Genomic DNA, 18341 nt, shown 5'->3' with positions numbered 1-18341 from the left:
ACTGTCATACTGCCATATTCATAGCTTTCTATTGCCCAGAGCAAATAAGGCCAGTCCAGATCCAAGTGTCAGGAAACAGATACTGCTTCTATGTTGGAGCAGCTGTAAAAGCATGTTCCAAAGGGCATGGACACCAGAGGGGATGCAGACTTGCTGCCATTTTGGCAATCAGTATCATTCTGCCTTTTCTTACAACAAGGTTTATATAACTGTTCCAAGTCAAAGAACTTGTCCAAAGTGCTACAGCTACTGAGTAGCTGGACTGGGACTCAGGATCAACTTTGCCTGACTCCAAAGCCCATGTACCTCCATAGACCTCACAACACAGGCAGCTTCCCTAGGCCTTTGAGATCCTGAAGACTGACTCTTCTGCAATAGAATAAAGGTTCTTTTGAGATGCTCATCCTTCTAGTAGGATTCTTCACAATTAGGAGTAATCCCCACCAGAGAATGCTTCTGAAATGTCTTGGAAACATTTAGAATAATTTGGGAAAATGGCTGATGGCTGATGTCTGAGTTTAAAAAATCAAGGCATAACTTTTTCATTTCTTATCATAAGAGAGATCTGAAAGCACATATAATGGACTGAACAGGTGTGGAAATTATTTTCATCCCCGTTCGTTATTTGTAGGCTGTTTATGATTTTTAACACAGACTAAATTAAACTGCTGTTCCTGAAACAACGTTTTACACTGAAAGCAAGAGACACAAAGGTAGATCTGCTGAGAACACAGTTCCTCCTGCCTCAATTTAGCCAAACAGCTGAGTACATCTTAAAGTCAGCCTTTGATTTCTAACAAGTTAAGCTATTTGTGAAGACCCCAATCAGATCATATGACTGCTTCAGCTACTTCATCATCCCAGAAGGTTGACCAGACAGATCAAAGCTCTAGGGGTGGAGTGGTGAGAGGACCCGCACTAGCGGGTGGGCAGCCATAGGTCCATAGGTGAGAATCATTCATTAGGTGGAGTGTTTTGGGGTCCTGACATTTATGACACAATTAACGTCTATATTACTAAAGGTAAATTATAGAATATTACAAATAATAAATGTACATATAAATTGAACATGTCAGCAATTACAATTATTGTTATTCATCATTATTCTAAGTGTGATCATTATTACCATGAGTAGAAATAGTGGTTGTGATTGTTGTTGCTGCTGCTGTTGCTGCAGGGATTGTGATAAAAACACCAAGTAAGGCTCTGCTGCCTCCTCCGCCTGTGGCATCGGGGGCTGCTGGCTCGCTAGTTTGGTGCATACTCTGGATGTCTTTTGTGAAGCTGCAGCTGAAGAACCTTCAGGTTCTGCTATGGCAGAGAAAGAACCTGAGTCAAGGCCAACGGCAGAATCCTATGAATTTGAAGGTGGTGGGTAGGATGGTCCTGGGGTGCAGTTGACGGTGAAGAGGTGCACACCACTTAGTGAATGAGCGGAAGCCTTTGGTGAAAGGCAGAGTTTGTCCATGACACAGATCAGATTGCACTTTGGGGCCAATCAGTGAAACAGACACATCTGCAGAACTGGAAATGGAGGACAAAGTTTCAGTTGATGTGTTCCAGAAGCAGACGGGAGTGTCTACTGAAAGCACACTCACTGTTTTACCCCAGAACTCTGTTCCTACAGACCAAGCAGACATTCTCATGTGGAAAACTGCAATGTGGTTCCACCACATCTGAGGTCCAGTATCCCCTTCTCTATTCTTCACTTTCTCCTTCTTCATTCCTTTACTGTACAGAAATTATCAAGTGCAACTGCAAAAGCATATGGATGATTTTGTTTGCTTGTTTGTTTGATTGTACTGAATCACCAGTGGCTTGTGTTGAGTGATTTCCAGTGGACACAAGGCGAGGGAAAACACTGATTCCAATTAAACAAAACATTGTTCAATTGGAGAATTTTATTTTTAAAATATTCCATTGTGAAACTAAAGACGATTTCATAACTTTTTTAAATTTAGCTGTTACACCTAGGGCAAATCTGTCCTTACACAGGAGTAGTGACACCTACAAGAACAGAATGAATCCCAGATATGTTCCTTTTCAAATTCAGCATCTGGTTGTTTAAATACACATCTCATGTAAAATAAAAAAATATATATTTTAAAATGTATATAAATAGAAACATGAAGTTTCTCTAGCCACCAAGTAAGTTGGTTGGACTGAAAATGAGAGTGAAGGGGTTTCTTTCTGCAATACATTTGAAGTCCTCTCAGGAACCAAGGAACTGTCCACACCCTCTGAAGCTAGCCCCCTCTTCTTCTGCCTGGGGCAGGGTGCCCTGTGAGATTCCCATGTCCTGGCCCAGCAGGTATATGGAGGTAGGAGGTTGTCTGTCTTACACACAGGCAGACATCTCTGGTCCAAGTCCCTCTGGAAGGTCTTCCCAGAGTCCCCATAAGCTGCTAGAGTGAAACCCTCCCAGAAAAGGTATACAGGTGAATTGTTCTTGGGCATCAGTCCATGGGTGATACCAAGCCACACTGTGCCCTGGATAGAGGGCAACCCATCTAATGCAAACTACAGTAAAGCTCTTTTTTTTTCTTTTTCTGAGACAGAGTCTTGCTCCACTGCCCAGGCTAGAGTGCAGTGGCATGATCTCAGTTCACTGCAACCTCCACTTCCTGGGTTTAAGCCTTTCTCCTGCCTCAGCCTCCCAAGTAGCTGGGATTATGGGCACCCACCATGATGCCCAGCTAATTTTTGTATTTTCAGTAGAGATGGGGTTTTGCCATGTTGGCCAGGCTGGTCTTGAACTCAGGTGATCCTCCCACCTTGGCCTCCCAAAGTGCTGGGATTATAGGCCTGAGCCACTGTGCCTGGCCCAAACTACAGTAAAACTCTATCTGCTGACAAAATTTTAGAGCCAGGAAATGAGACGTCCTCTTTATGCTTGGAAGGAAAGGAGAACAGGCTAGAAGTGGTTGGTGCATGTGTTCATGACTGCCATTGTCAGGGTGAGCTGAGAAGTGCATGAGCTCAGAAAAGGACTGTGCTGCATGACAAGCTGGAGGGGGTGTGACAGGGGAAGACTATAAACAAAATGTGTAAAGTAAAAGGGAAGTTCCACTCATGGAAACATAGAACATTCTTTCCTCACAGTGAAGAAAACAGAAAGAAGAAAGAAACCTGAAAACTGGCTTTATTTCAAGAACAACAAAATCTATAATCAAGCCCTAATTATGCTGTGGAAGGCATATCTCTGCTTTCATGCAATGATTGGATGAAACCTGCTATGAGTACATCGTCCCAGCTGGCTACAGCAAGCTTGTCCAACCCGCAGCCCATAGGCTACATGGGACCCAGGATGGCTTTGAATGTAGCCCAACACAAATTCATAAACTTTCTTAAAACATTATGATTTTTATTTTTAGCTCATTAGCTATCATCAGTATCAGTATATTTTATATGTGGTCCAAGACAATTCTTCCAATGTGGCCCAGGGAAGTCAAAAGATTAGACACCCCTGTGCTACAGGGTTCTAGAAAAATAAGTGATGTGGTTTGGTTCTGTGTCCCTACCCAAATCTCATTTCGAATTGTAATCCTCACTTGTCAAGGGAAGGACCTGGTGGGAGGTGATTGGATCATGGGGGCATTTTCCTCCATGCTGTTCTCATGATGGTGAATGAGTTTTCATGAGAGTTGATAGTTTGAAAGGGTGGTGCCTCCCGTGTCTCTGGTAAGATTCAATGAATTTCTCTGAGTTTCTCTTCAAAAATTTAGCGGCTAACTTCCTTGTCTCTGATTCTCAAACTCAACTTTCCTGTTCCTCCTTGCCCCTGGTTACTGTAAAACAGCCTACCCCTTTACCAAGTCAGCTCTAATCAATAACTCACATCTGTTCCCTTGGTTACCTGCACCAATTGTTCCCCTGAAACTGCACGTCTCACACATTCCATCTCTGTACCTCACGTCCCATTCCTCTTCTATATTTAGAAAAATATGTACAAGTAGCCAATCAGGTCAGCTCAGTTTGTGCCATCCGACCCCAGCCCATCAGGGAGGGACACAGAAGTAGGGATTGTGTTAAAAATACAAAAACCCCGTAGTCTCCTTTGTTCCCTGTGCTCTCGCGATCTTGATTGATGCAAGTGGCACCCTTCTGCAGAAGTAAATTTCTTTGCTAAGAGAATTAAACTTTTGCCTGAGTGCTGGTTTTACATCACGGCACCGAGCATTTATTCCTGGAGCATTTTATATCCAACAATTCTGGGGGCTCATCTGGGATCCCCTTCTCCTTCGAGAAGGGGTCTTCCGTCACTCTACCCAGGGGAAATGCGTCCCACTGTCCTGTTGAGGTGGCCTCAGGGACAGGAGATCAAGACCCATCCATTGTGATGAAAAAACCTGAATTCTCAGCAACGTGGGGAAGAAAGGCTTGCAATACCGTAGCGACCAGGTAACTCTGTGCCAAGGTAGGAAATGTCGCAGGGGTGATAAAGTACTTCCTTGGTGGTCGGGGGTGGGGTCGGGGCATTCTGGAGGTTGAAAGAGCGTGAATGGTAACAAGCACTGCTGCTGTGCGGAGTGAGTCCAATCTGGGGTTCCGTGGTCACCTCATGCTGCTTAGGGTGGCCCTTCGGAGGTCCAGTCATGGGTTTATACTGACCGGCCATCAATGCTAAGAGGGATCTGAAATCTTCAGGTGAGGGAAGCGGCCACAGTGGACAAAGTGAAAGAAGGATGCAAGGAGCCTCCAGCAGGTGGAGCTAAAGGATAGGGGAATTGAACCTTAACAAAGTTTCTAGTGAAGGAGGGGCAAGAGAACGCCTAATATGAGGGGCTGAGCCACAAGGAACCCCCCAAATAGGCAAGAGATTCCTAATATGAGGGATTGAGCCTAGCCAGGACCCAATATGGGAAATATTACAAGCAAAAAAGATAAAGTTAGCAACAAAGATATCTCCCCTGATAGTCCCCTAGGTCTCATGTTAAACACTGGAAAGATAATGAAAAGACTAAACATAAGAAAAAACAACAAATGATAAAATATTGCTGTTCCATTTGGACTCAAGAACCAATCCTTGAACCCTTAGTTTTCTGGCCAGAATTTGGGTCAAATGAGGAATGGAATTGTGAACTTCTAATAGAAAATGTTGCTAGTAGACCCGCCTCCCAAGATGAAATAGATTATGCCCTATGTTGGTGGCAAGGACTTGTCCTTTCCCCTCCTCCAAGAATTGAAAGGAGCAAGTCAAAAACTAATATTTGGAGGAAAGGTAGTTGCACACACACCCCATTAAAATAGAACTATCTTAAATGAAAAAAACAGTGAAGGAAGGGGCTGGCTCGGGGGATCCTAGCAAAAAGAACAGCACACAGGATCCCCTAGACCATCCCCCACCTAATACACCCAGCCCTTCCCCTCAGGCAGCCAGTCCCCACCCCTTGAAAGGACTCCAAGCTCCTAAGTTTCCAGGTGGCTTTTGTCCAGCTGACAACATCAAGGATGGGCTGCAACATGTTGTCAGCATCTTCCAGGTTCCCGGCACCGTATTAATGGCAACTCTGTGGGACACGCGGGTCCGGCCCCTGCCTATGCCCCAAGCAGGTAATCTTTCAGCTGATATATCCACTAGCATTTATTGTGGTCAGGCCAGTGTTAAAAGCGAAAATATCCAACAGAAAAAAACTTTGATTCTTTAAAGTCACTTATATTAAAATATGCCATCAGAAAAAAATTACATATGTATAAGCATGAGGCTACTCTGTTAAAAAAGATGGTTTACATTAAGGGAGGAGACCACCCCTCATATCATCTTATGCCCAATTTCTGCCTCCAAAGAAAGAAGTAGTAAAAACTAAAAGGCAGAAATGAAATCCACAGGCAGACAGCCCGGCGCCACACCCTGGGCCTGGTAGTTAAAGATTGACCCCTGACCTAATCGGTTGTTATCTATAGATTACAGACATTGTATAGAAAAGCACTGTGAAAATCCCTATCTTGTTTTGTTCTGATCTAATTACCGATGCATACAGCCCCCAGTCATGTAACCCCTGCTTGCCCAATCAATCACGACCCTCTCACATGCACCCCCTTAGAGTTGTGAGCCCTTAAAAGGGACAGGAATTGCTCACTTGGGGAGCTCGGCTCTTGAGACAGGAGTCTTGCCAATGCCCCCGGCCAAATAAACCCCTTCCTTCTTTCACTCGGTGTCTGAGGAGTTTTGTCTACGGCTTGTCCTGCTACAACATTAACTACTGATAATTCAGTTAACCTAGCAAGTTTCTTGATGAGAGATCCAAATCTAAAAAGAAAGCACACATGTTTAGATTTAACTGATTACCATACAAACGTCTGGCCAAACTTAAGAGAAACCCCCTTCAAAAGTGATTAAGAGAAAAAGGACACAACGGGTGTTCAGTAATTAATAAAGAAGTTCCTAGAGAAATAAAGTAAAAAAATTGTTTAATAATTAGTGTGCCCAAATTTGTAAGCTGTTTGCACTTAGTCAAGCTTTAGAGTACCTGCAGAAGAACCATCTATGCTAATCTATACTGATTCTAAATACGCCTTTACAGTAGCTCATATGTTTAGAAAATTTCAAACTGAAATAATAGTAAAAGTCAAAGCCTTGTTCATGAGGAGTTAATCACCCAAGTGTTAAATAACCTTCAGTTACCAGAAAAGAAAAAAATAGCTACTGCCCGTATCCCCAGGCACCAAAAAAGCCTGTTTTTCAAGAGTTAAGAAAATAACCTACCAAATCAGATAAGCCAAACCGGCTGCCATTTCTCCTGTAGGTGCTAAAAGGGAACTCAGAGAACTGCTATTCAAACCTCTTACCAAGGAAGTCCTATCCTACCTACATTAGAGGACCCATTAAAGACCCCAAGCCATGTATAGCACAAAGTTTATATGTGTATAGGAATTTATACCTTTAGCCAAACAAGTCTAGAGACTTGGTTGCCATAAATCAAATGTCTTCTGTCTTCCTAGTACCCTAGTAAGAATCTAAACTACCTCTCAAAACAATCCACTGCCAACATTCTTATACACTTGGTTTATCTTCCACCTTCTCTTCCCTCAGAACTCAAAATTTTCCAGTACAAGCGCTGCTCCTAGAGTTCCCAGTACATCAACACCAGCCTAAGGAGCCAACCTAGTACTTCCCACCACTGAAACCGCAGTCCAGACAGTAGAGAAAGGATGGACCCATCACACCTGAGTCAAGAAAGCACCACTACCCTTGAAGTCTTGGGTCATTATTCCAGGGGAAAACTCCCTCAAACTAAAGCTAAGAAAAATTGAACTCTCTTCCATCTATTCTATTAGTCTTCCTTCTTTTCCCCTTCCAATGCTGACCACCTTGTCATTAATGTAACTAAATCAAGCTCACTCCAAGTTATCACATTAAATGCTTGTCTAGTCATACCCTGTAGAGATCTCCAAAGTTGGAGGCAGCTCTCAGCCTCAGAAAGGTATCTTTGCCCCTTTAAGGTGAAAGGCTGTCCCTACCAAGACTCTTGTTCCTTAACAAATGTAGGAAAACAAGTCTGTCATAGCTGAAATAATGTCCTATGGACAACCAGATATCAAGGCTGGACCTCATCAGTGGGTGGTGGTATATCCTTAAAACCATACATTCATTTCACTAAAGAGAGCACCTCCCCCAATTGCCAGTATAACCGATGTAATGCTGTACTAATTTCTTTTATTATTGTTATTATTATTATTATTATACTTTAAGTTCTAGGGTACATGTGCATAACGTGCAGGTTTGTTACATATGTATACTTGTGCCATGTTGCTGTGCTGCACCCATCAACTCGTCATTTACATCAGGTATAACTCCCAATGCAATCCCTCCCCCCTCCCCCCTCCCCCCTCCCCATGATAGGCACCAGTGTGTGATGTTCCCCTTCCCGAGTCCAAGTGATCTCATTGTTCAGTTCCCACCTATGAGTGAGAACATACGGTGTTTGGTTTTCTGCTCTTGTGATAGTTTGCTAAGAATGATGGTTTCCAGCTGCATCCATGTCCCTACAAAGGACACAAACTCATCCTTTTTTATGGCTGCATAGTATTCCACGGTGTATATGTGCCCCATTTTCTTAATCCAGTCTGTCACTGATGGACATTTGGGTTGATTCCAAGTCTTTGCTATTGTGAATAGTGCCGCAATAAACATACGTGTGCATGTGTCTTTATAGCAGCATGATTTATAATCCTTTGGGTATATACCCAGTAATGGGATGGCTGGGTCATATGGTACATCTAGTTCTAGATCCTTGAGGAATCGCCATACTGTTTTCCATAATGGTTGAACTAGTTTACAATCCCACCAACAGTGTAAAAGTGTTCCTATTTCTCCACATCCTCTCCAGCACCTGTTGTTTCCTGACTTTTTAATGATCGCCATTCTAACTGGTGTGAGATGGTATCTCATTGTGGTTTTGATTTGCATTTCTCTGATGGCCAGTGATGATGAGCATTTTTTCATGTGTCTGTTGGCTGTATGAATGTCTTCTTTTGAGAAATGTCTGTTCATATCCTTTGCCCACTTTTTGATGGGGTTGTTTGTTTTTTTCTTGTAAATTTATTTGAGTTCTTTGTAGGTTCTGGATATTAGCCCTTTGTCAGATGAGTAGATTGCAAAAATTTTCTCCCATTCTGTAGGTTGCCTGTTCACTCTGATGGTAGTTTCTTTTGCTGTGCAGAAGCTCTTTAGTTTAATGAGATCCCATTTGTCAATTTTGGCTTTTTGCTGCCGTTGCTTTTGGTGTTTTAGACATGAAGTCTTTGCCCATGCCTATGTCCTGAATGGTACTACCTAGGTTTTCCTCTAGGGTTTTTATGGTATTAGGTCTAACATTTAAGTCTCTAATCCATCTTGAATTAATTTTCGTATAAGGAGTAAGGAAAGGATCCAGTTTCAGCTTTCTACTTATGGCTAGCCAATTTTCCCAGCACCATTTATTAAATAGGGAATCCTTTCCCCATTTCTTGTTTCTCTCAGGTTTGTCAAAGATCAGATGGCTGTAGATGTGTGGTATTCTTTCTGAGGACTCTGTTCTGTTCTATTGGTCTATATCTCTGTTTTGGTACCAGTACCATGCTGTTTTGGTTACTGTAGCCTTGTAGTATAGTTTGAAGTCAGGTAGCGTGATGCCTCCAGCTTTGTTCTTTTGACTTAGGATTGTCTTGGAGATGTGGGCTCTTTTTTGGTTCCATATGAACTTTAAAGCAGTTTTTTCCAATTCTGTGAAGAAACTCATTGGTAGCTTGATGGAGATGGCATTGAATCTATAAATAACCTTGGGCAGTATGGCCATTTTCACGATATTGATTCTTCCTATCCATGAGCATGGTATGTTCTTCCATTTGTTTGTGTCCTCTTTTATTTCACTGAGCAGTGGTTTGTAGTTCTCCTTGAAGAGGTCCTTTACATCCCTTGTAAGTTGGATTCCTAGGTATTTTATTCTCTTTGAAGCAATTGTGAATGGAAGTTCATTCATGATTTGGCTCTCTGTCTGTCTGTTACTGGTGTATAAGAATGCTTGTGATTTTTGCACATTAATTTTGTATCCTGAGACTTTGCTGAAGTTGCTTATCAGCTTAAGGAGATTTTGGGCTGAGACAATGGGGTTTTCTAAATATACAATCATGTCATCTGCAAAGAGGGACAATTTGACTTCTTCTTTTCCTAACTGAATACCCTTGATTTCTTTCTCTTGCCAGATTGCCCTAGTCAGAACTTCCAACACTATGTTGAATAGGAGTGGTGAGAGAGGGCATCCCTGTCTTGTGCCAGTTTTCAAAGGGAATTTTTCCAGTTTTTGCCCATTCAGTATGATATTGGCTGTGGGTTTGTCATAAATAGCTCTTATTATTTTGAGGTAGGTTCCATCAATACCGAATTTATTGAGAGTTTTTAGCATGAAGGCTGTTGAATTCTGTCAAAAGCCTTTTCTGCATCTATTGAGATTATCATGTGGTTCTTGTCTTTGGTTCTGTTTATATGCTGGATTATGTTTATTGATTTGCGAATGTTGAACCAGCCTTGCATCCCAGGGATGAAGCCCACTTGATCATGGTGGATAAGCTTTTTGATGTGCTGCTGAATCCGGTTTGCCAGTATTTTATTGAGGATTTTTGCATCGATGTTCATCAGGGATATTGGTCTAAAATTCTCTTTTTTTGTTTTGTCTCTGCCAGGCTTTGGTATCAGGATGATTCTGGCCTCATAAAATGAGTTAGGGAGGATTCCCTCTTTTTCTATTGATTGGAATCATTTCAGAAGGAATGGTACCAGCTCCTCTTTGTACCTCTGGTAGAATTCAGCTGTGAATCCATCTGGTCCTGGACTTTGTTTGGTTGGTAGGCTATTAATTATTGCCTCAATTTCAGAGCCTGCTATTGGTCTATTCAGGGATTCAACTTCTTCCTGGTTTAGTCTTGGAAGAGTGTAAGTGTCCAGGAAATTATCCATTTCTTCTAGATTTTCTAGTTTATTTGCGTAGAGGTGTTTATAGTATTCTCTGATGGTAGTTTCTATTTCTGTGGGGTCGGTGGTGATATCCCCTTTATCATTTTTTATTGCGTCTATTTGATTCTTCTCTCTTTTCTTCTTTATTAGTCTTGCTAGCGGTTTGTCAATTTTGTTGATCTTTTCAAAAAACCAACTCCGGGATTCATTGATTTTTTGGAGGGTTTTTTGTGTCTCTCTCTCCTTCAGTTCTGCTCTGATCTTAGTTATTTCTTGCCTTCTGCTAGCTTTTGAATGTGTTTGCTCTTGCTTCTCTAGTTCTTTTAATTGTGATGTTAGCATGTCAATTTTAGATCTTTCCTGCTTTCTCTTGTGGGCATTGAGTGCTATAAATTTCCCTCTACACACTGCTTTAAATGTGTCCCAGAGATTCTGGTATGTTGTATCTTTGTTCTCCTTGGTTTCCAAGAACATCTTTATTTCTGCCTTCATTTCGTTATGTACCCAGTAGTCATTCAGGAGCAGGTTGTTCAGTTTCCATGTAGTTGAGTGGTTTTGATTGAGTTTCTTAGTCCTGAGTTCTAGTTTGATTGCACTGTGGTCTGAGAGACAGTTTGCTATAATTTCTATTCTTGTACATTTGCTGAGGAGTGCTTTACTTCCAATTATGTGGTCAATTTTGGAATAAGTGCTATGTGGTGCTGAGAAGAATGTATATTCTGTTGATTTGGGGTGGAGAGTTCTATAGATGTCTATTAGGTCTGCTTGCTGCAGAGATGAGTTCAATTCCTGGATATCCTTGTTAACTTTCTGTCTTGTTGATCTGTCTAATGTTGACAGTGGGGTGTTGAAGTCTCCCATTATTATTGTATGGGAGTCTAAGTCTCTTTGTAAGTCTCTAAGGACTTGCTTTATGAATCTGGGTGCTTCTGTATTGGGTGCATATATATTTAGGATAGTTAGCTCTTCCTGTTGAATTGATCCTTTTACCATTATGTAATGGCCTTCTTTGTCTCTTTTGATCTTTGATGGTTTAAAGTCTGTTTTATCAGAGACTAGTATTGCAACCCCTTGTTTTTTTTGTTCTCCATTTGCTTTGTAAATCTTCCTCCATCCCTTTATTTTGAGCCTATGTATGTCTCTGCATGTGAGATGGGTCTCCTGAATACAGCAGACTGATGGGTTTTGACTCTTTATCCATTTTGCCAATCTGTGTCTTTTAATTGGAGCATTTAGTCCATTTACATTTAAGGTTAATATTGTTATGTGTGAACTTGATCCTGCCATTATGATATTAACTGGTTATTTTGCTCGTTAGTTGATGCAGTTTCTTCCTAGCCTAAATGGTCTTTACATTTTGGCATGTTTTTGCAATGGCTGGTACCGGTTGTTCCTTTCCATGTTTAGTGCTTCCTTCAGGGTCTCTTGTAAGGCAGGCCTAGTGGTGACAAAATATCTAAGCATTTGCTTATCTGTAAAGGATTTTATTTCTCCTTCACTTATGAAACTTAGTTTGGCTGGATATGAAATTCTGGGTTTAAAGTTCGTTTCTTTAAGAATGTTGAATATTGCCCCCCACTCTCTTCTGGCTTGTAGAGTTTCTGCCGAGAGATCCACTGTTAGTCTGATGGGCTTCCCTTTGTGGGTAACCCGACCTTTCTCTCTGGCTGCCCTTAAGATTTTTTCCTTCATTTCAACTTTGGTGAATCTGGCAATTATGTATCTTGGAGTTGCTCTTCTCGAGGAGTATCTTTGTGGTGTTCTCTGCATTTCCTGGATTTGAATGTTGGCCTGCCCTACTATGTTGGGGAAGTTCTCCTGGATGATATCCTGAAGAGTGTTTTCCAACTTGGTTCCATTTTCCCCCTCACTTTCAGGCACCCCAATCAGAGGTAGATTTGGTCTTTTTACATAATCCCATACTTCTTGCAGGCTTTGTTCATTTCTTTTTCTTCTTTTTTCTTTTGGTTTCTCTTCTTGCTTCATTTTGTTCATTTGATCCTCAATCGCTGATACTCTTTCTTCCAGTTGATCGAGTTACTGAAGCTTGTGCATTTGTCACGTATTTCTCGTGTCATGGTTTTCATCTCTTTCATTTCGTTTAGGACCTTCTCTGCATTAATTACTCTAGCCATCAATTCTTCCACTTTTTTTTCAAGATTTTTAGTTTCTTTGCGCTGGGTACGTAATTCCTCCTTCAGCTCTGAGAAGTTTGATGGACTTAAGCCTTCTTCTCTCATCTCGTCAAAGTCATTCTCCGTCAAGCTTTGATCCATTGGTGGCGATGAGCTGCGCTCCTTTGCCAGGGGAGATGCGCTCTTATTTTTTGAATTTCCAGCTTTTCTGCCCTGCTTTTTCCCCATCTTTGTGGTTTTATCTGCCGCTGGTCTTTGATGATAATGGTGACGTACTGATGGGGTTTTGGTGTAGGTGTCCTTCCTGTTTGATAGTTTTCCTTCTAACAGTCAGGACCCTCAGCTGTAGGTCTGTTGGAGATTGCTTGAGGTCCACTCCAGACCCTGTTTGCCTGGGTGTCAGCAGCAGAGGCTGCAGAAGATAGAATATTGCTGAACAGCGAGTGTACCTGTCTGATTCTTGCTTTGGAGGCTTCCTCTCAGGGGTGTACTCCACCCTGTGAGGTGGGGTGTCAGACTGCCTCTAGGGATGTCTCCCAGTTAGGCTATTCAGGGGTCAGGGACCCACTTGAACAGGCAGTCTGTCCCTTCTCAGATCTCAACCTCTGTGTTGGGAGATCCACTGCACTCTTCAAAGCTGTCAGACAGAGTCGTTTGTGTCTGCAGAGGTTTCTGCTGCTTTTGTTGTTTACTGTGCCCTGTCCCCAGAGGTGGAGTCTACAGAGATAGGCAGGTTTCCTTGAGCTGCTGTGAGCTTCACCCAGTTCGAGCTTCCCAGTGGCTTTGTTTACCTACTTACGCCTCAGCAATTGCGGGCGCCCCTCCCCCAGCCTTGCTGCTGCCTTGCCGCCAATATCGCAGACTGATGTGCTAGCAATGAGGGAGGCTCTGTGGGCATGGGACCCTCCCGGCCAGGTGTGGGATATAATCTCCTGGTGTGCCCGTTTGCTTAAAGTGCAGTATTGGGGTGGGAGTTACCCGATTTTCCACGTGTTGTGTGTCTCAGTTCCCCTGGCTTGGAAAAGGGATTCCCTTTCCCCTTGCGCTTCCCAGGTGAGGTGATGCCTCGCCCTGCTTCAGCTCTCGCTGGTCGGGCGTAGCAGCTGACCAGCACCAATTGTCTGGCACTCCCTAGTGAGATGAACTCAGTACCTCAGTTGAAAATGCAGAAATCACCGGTCTTCTGTGTCGCTTGCGCTGGGAGTTGGAGACTGGAGCTGTTCCTATTCGGCCATCTTGCTCCGCCCCAACCTTCATTTTTAATAGCTGGTTTTTGTGGGTATAGGGTCCTTATTAGACAAACTTTTTTTGTGAGCATTGGACAAAATAATTTATAGGAAGTAATTGAAAAGTTTCAAAGGCCAGGCGTGGGTGGCTCACGCCTGTAATCCCAGCACTTTGGGAGGCCGAGGCAGGTGGACCCCGAGGTCAGGAGACAGAGACCATCCTGGTTAACATGGTGAAACCCTGTCTCTACTAAAAATATAAAAAATTAGCCGGGCGTGGTGGTGGACACCTGTAATCCCAGCTACTCAGGAGGCTAAGGCAGGAGAATGGCATGAACGCAGGAGGCGGAGCTTTCAGTGAGCAGAGATCGTGCCACTGCACTCCAGCCTGGGCCACAGAGTGGAAACTCCGTCTAAAAAAAAAAAGAAAGGCTTCAAAGAAGGAAAATAAATCAGGACCTAAGGACACTGATTGGATTGAGCTTCAAGGTCATAGTGATGGCAGCTGGATTTAAGCTGACAGGGAGAATTGTCACTGAAGACAGTAGAAGTCTGGGGGTCAAGCTGTCCTGACTGCAGCTGAATGGAGAGTTTGTATTTTATTTTATTTTATTTATTTTATTTTTTGAGACAGAATCTTGCTCTGTTGCCCAGGTTAGAGTGCAGTGGCCTGATCTCGGCTCACTGCAACCTCCTCCTCCTGGGTTCAAGCGATTCTCCGGCTTCAGCCTCCCGAGTTGCTGGGATTACAGGCGCCGCCACCCCTCCTGGCTAATCTTTGTATTTTTAGTTAGAGATGGGGTTTCGCCATATTGGCCAGGCTTGTCTCCAGCTACTGACCTGAAGTGATCTGCCCACCTCAGCCTCCCAAAGTGCTGGGATTGTAGACATGAGCCACTGTGCACGGCCTGGAGAGTTTATTTGTTACAGCCTCAGATATGGCACATGCGAGATATACCAGGGTGAACTCAAACATATTCAGATCTGGTGCCTTGGGGAAAAATCAGTGGTGAGTAGTCACCACTTCAGTATCAGATGATGTTTGATTAAGAAAGTGTACTCTAAATGCAATCATGATCAAGGTTAAAGTTAAAGTTAGCACTAGTTATAACAAAGGTGTCGTTGATGGTGTCTCAGAAGCAGATAAAGGTAGTCAGTTGCTAAGGATGTGTTAATCATTTTATTGTACATGCTCTAATGCTGACTGTGTAGTTAAACATCCCTGTAAGCAGAAACAACTTCACTGTAAGTGCTATGTAAGCCTAGTGCAGGGGGCATTTTCTTCATTCCCAAAAAAATTTTACGTAGACTACCTGTAATATTGAAACTTAGGGACCACTGGGGACCATGTGTGAAGGCCCCCAGAAATCCCTTGAGTTAGCAAGGATATGTTTGGTAAAGCAACACAGAAACTAATCAAAGTTTGAATCTATAGTTATTGCTTAACTTCTACTTTTTTGGCAATAACTGAGACCAGACAATGCTCCTGGGCAAAATTACCTAAGAAAACAAGCTCACACGCGTTAAAGTTTGAAACCCATCTGTCCTACACTGATGTTTTCCAGGAATTAAATATGTTCAGTTTTCCCTTTGGTTGCTCCCCTTTCCAATTATCTCAAGGCCAGGGCTGTCCTGCTTCTACAGGTGACAGGACAGCTATGGGCCTGGAGGGAGGTGAGCTGACAGCATCCCTTCTTTATAACCAAGTCTCAGGGACCACCATCCACACACACAGACTCACTCCAGGACTCCGCTGGGCAAATGGATGTTTCTTAGCTTCAGTAAAAGTGAGTGATCAAGACTCACGTGTGTAGTGGGAGGAGGATTTTCTCAATGATGTGGATAACTCTCTCATAATTTTGTTCTTGTGTCTCACTGAATTATAGCTAATAAGTATTTCCAGGTAAAAATATAAATTTTAATATTATGGGCACATAAATTTATAGATGTTTGAAAGGATATGTGTAATTTTGTAATGGTGTGTTTCAATTGAAATTTTACTTGACTATTTCTCATTATAAATTAGTACAACAATAAATTATTTTTATGGATTTATAGGAAGTTTTATCTTTTCAGGCACAATAATCTGAACTAACTCAGAATTATTTAATTATGCTCTCTTTTTTTTGGTTGAAGGTACTTAGTATATTTCCAATAATATAAGACTATTTAGATAAGGATGTTATAAAGTAATGATTTGCAAACTTGAATGACACAGCATTCACTTTTTATTTTAAAAATCCTCTAAATTCACTATCCCTACTTTTTTCCCTTATGGTTTCAATTATAGTTAACTCAATAAAACATGTATTCGCAAAAAGTGACAAGTAAGTTTCAAGTTGGTTGTTGAAATTTACAAGTTAGCATTATCTGAGTTCAATAAGGTTAGTGCCTTCTAGTGTCTGTGTGTCTTTAAAATGGAAAACAGAGGATACAACCAAGACACTCAAAAACAAAGGGAATAAAATTATAATGACAGAAATTGTCAGTTATCTGTGGCTCACGAGGGCACTGAAACCTCGAAATACTTGATCAGTATAAAACTTCTCTGTACCTGCTCATTAGAGCAGTTTGAGTTTGTCTTAAATGTTTCTTGCATTTCAGGTAGAGAAAGGATGTCTTAGAGCATAAGTCTTGATTAATCTTGATCAGAGTTCCTGAGCACAGAGGATATGCCCTCTATTTCCTTCCTAATAAAATAATTGATGCAATTAATATGACTGTGAACTTCTCATTAATGTGTGGCACAGGGATTTGGTGGTAAAAGATCTTAAAGTTTTTAGATAAAGAAAGTGTTATATTTTAATCATAACTTTTTAGTTCTGGTAGTTAGAAAAACACACCGCACCAGCCAGGATTTTAAGGCTTCCAAAAATTTCTGGCACAGGATTTTTGATCAAACTCCTGCGGTGTGTTTCTGTCCCCTACCCCTGCAGTGACATTTCTCATGCCTATGTGTTTCCTCAGTTGAGCCAAGAATAAAATGTCTTCAGGTTATGAACGTCCACAGTGAGCATTGTACTTCTAGATGCATCCTACTCTAAGTTAAATCGCTAAAGAATAGTAGACATGTTTCAGTTTTTTAGAGGTGTCTGGACCATAACATTGTTCTCTTGCCATTTGTACATTTCACAAATAATTTTCATGAAACTTATTTAGCTGTGAAAGGGAATTCCTTTTCCTAATGTTGCCAGCTGTGTTTCGCAGATTGCCAACTATTGCTGATGAATAAACAAACCCTCCTCCCCACCAACCCCAGGTCATCTGCAATTCTCATAATCACTTTATTGGCTTGATAACCAGTCATATGTTTTACAATGCTATTCATAGGATATGGTAAAATTGGGATAAGAAATATGATACTTTTTTGATTATTATAATAATAAAACACAGGTTATTTTGTAATATAGATTTATACTTAAATACAGAATGTAAAAAACTATTAAAATGACATAATTTATAAAGTAATACAACTCTAAATATTGGATATTATTATAAAGATTCAAAAATAGAGATTATCAAACTTCATTTTGTCCAAAATAACATATTAGCATTGGGTTTGTAAATGACTTCTATTATTACATTCCTTCTCTTTCTCAAACATCTGATCTAAGCCCTTAGACTTCATGAACAGTCTTTGGTTCCTGGTCAATGGTGGTGTTTTCTCTCACATTTCCATGATTTTGCATATGCTTTGTGGCTTTAAATATTAAGAATAGACTAAGATAGAAGTCAGAAATATGACGATGAACTTGATCTGCATTGCCTGTCTTCTGAGAATTCTCAAGGGCTTCACCATCAGCCCAAGGACGACCTGGCTGCCATGTCTCACAGTGAGTGCTAAGATGTGCTTTCCAATTTATAAGTGTTTATGGTATCAGATAAGACCTAATTCTCCTTTACAATCAGATCAGACCAACCTCTTATATGTGACCTTTATGAGTTTTTCTTATATTGGGTTTCTTTCAGGTCTGAACCATGTTTTCAGATCCATGGTTATTTTACGTTGGGGTTGCCAGATTCACCAGACAAAAATATGGAACACACAGTTAAGTTCAAAATATATAAAGACAACAAATAATTTTTAGTGTAATTATATTTCAATATTTGCATGTAATGTTTCTATGTGTATATAGACATATATGTCTTTACTCGAAATTCATATTTAACTGTCTTGTACTTTACTGTCAATCTCAGTACATGGGAGCCTTAGTCCTCCCCACTCCAGGCTCAGTATCAATGTCCTCTAGAGGCTCACTAGAGGAGGAGGTCACAGGATGATCTAGCAGACACATTCTATTTTTCATTATGTGACAGTCCTTTACAGAGTGGAACCATGAATTAGAGGCTGAATATCCTTTTGAAAGAAAGAAAACAACAAAATTCCTATCTGTGTTACCTTTCCTAATATTTTTATAATGTCTTTTTGGTATATGGCCTACAGTATATACAGAAGAACAATGAAATTATTCAAATATAGTTATTAAATAATTTCATGTATAGCAGTTGTTCATGCCAACATATATTTTTACTTGGACTTGATCGTGA

Source organism: Macaca thibetana, chromosome 20, assembly GCF_024542745.1.
Source record: "Macaca thibetana thibetana isolate TM-01 chromosome 20, ASM2454274v1, whole genome shotgun sequence".
Taxonomy (NCBI): domain Eukaryota; kingdom Metazoa; phylum Chordata; class Mammalia; order Primates; family Cercopithecidae; genus Macaca; species Macaca thibetana.
This window is presented reverse-complemented; position numbering follows the sequence as displayed.